Below are 1,910 nucleotides of genomic sequence, written 5' to 3'. Positions count from 1 at the left end.
TTTTATGACACAAATATGGTACTCATTCCAAAGCCAGGTAGATGAAAAACAGAGAAAGAATACTACAGACCAATCTCCCTAATGAACATAGATACAAAAATCTTAAATAGAATACTAGCAAAGAGACTCCAGCAAGTGATCAAGAGGATCATCCACCATGATCAGGTGGGATTTATACCAGGAATGCAAGGATGGTTCAACATTAGGAAAACCATCCACATAATTGACCATATCAACAATCTAACTAACAAAAATCACATGATTATTTCAATAGATGCTGAAAAAGCCTTTGACAAAATACAACACCCATTCCTATTGAAAACATTGGAAAGTATAGGAATAGAAGGACCTTTCCTAAAAACAATAAACAGTATATACCTAAAACCATCAACAAGCATCATATGCAATGGGGATAACTTAGATGCCTTTCCAATAAGATCAGGAGTGAAACAAGGATGCCCATTATCTCCTTTATTATTCAACATAGTACTAGAAACACTAGCAGTAGCAATTAGAGAAGAAAAAGAAATTGAGGGTATTAAAATAGGCAATGAGGAGACTAAGCTATCACTCTTTGCAGATCATATCATGGTCTACTTAAAGAATCCTAGAGAATCAACTAGGAAGCTTGTAGAAATAATCAACAACTTTAGCAAGGTAGAAGGATACAAAATAAATGCACATAAATCATCAGCATTTCTATATATTTCCAACACATCACAGCAGCAAGTGGTAGAAAGAGAAAAACCATTTAAAATCACCCTAGATAACATAAAATACTTAGGAATCTATCTACCAAAACAAACAAAGGAATTATATGAAAACAACTACAAAACACTTTCCAAACAATTAAAACTAGATCTAAACAATTGGAAAAACATTGATTGCTCATGGGTAGGACGAGCTAACATAATAAAAATGACCATTCTACCCAAATTAATTTACCTATTTAGCACCATACCTATCAAACTACTAAAAAACTTTTTCACTGAATTAGGAAAAACTATAACAAAGTTCATTTGGAATAACAAAAGATCAAGAATATCAAGGGAAATAATGAAAAAATGTGAAGGAAAGGGGCCTAGAAGTACCAGATATTAAACTATACTATAAAGCAGCAGTCATCAAAACAATATGGTACTGGCTAAGAGACAGAAGTGAGGATCAGTGGAATAGACTTGGGGTAAATGACATCAGCAAGACAGTGTATGATAAACCCAAAGAGCCCAACTTTTGGGACATGAATCCACTATTTGAAAAAACTGCTGGGAAATTTGGAAAACAATATGGGAGAAATTAGGTTTAGATCAACATCTCACACCCTACAACAAGATAAATTCAGAATGGGTGAATGACTTGAATATAAAGAGGGAAACTATAAATAGGGAAACTATAAATAAGTTAAGTGAACACAGAATAGTATACTTGTCAGATCTCTGGGAAAGGAAAGATTTTAAAACCAAGCAAGAGTTAGAGAAAATTACAAAACATAAAATAAATTATTTTAATTATATAAAACTAAAAAGCTTTTGTACAAACCAAAACAATGTAGCCAAGATCAGAAGGGAAACAACAAATTGGGAAAAAATCTTTATAACGAAAAACTCTGACAAGGGTCTAATTACTCAAATATGCAAGGAGTTAAATCAATTGTATAAAAAAATCAAGCCATTCCCCAATTGATAAATGGGCAAGAGACATGAATAGGCAATTTTCAGATAAAGAAATCAAAACTATCAATAAGCACATGAGAAAGTGTTCTAAGTCTCTAATAATTAGAGAAATGCAAATCAAAACAACTCTAGGTATCACCTCACAAATAGCAGATTGGCTAAAATGAAAGAAGGGGAGAGTAATGAATGCTGGAGGGGATGTGGCAAAACTAGGACATTAATGCATTGTTGGTGGAG

Source organism: Gracilinanus agilis, chromosome 4 (genome assembly GCF_016433145.1).
Source record: "Gracilinanus agilis isolate LMUSP501 chromosome 4, AgileGrace, whole genome shotgun sequence".
NCBI classification, from domain to species: Eukaryota; Metazoa; Chordata; class Mammalia; order Didelphimorphia; family Didelphidae; genus Gracilinanus; species Gracilinanus agilis.
This window is presented reverse-complemented; position numbering follows the sequence as displayed.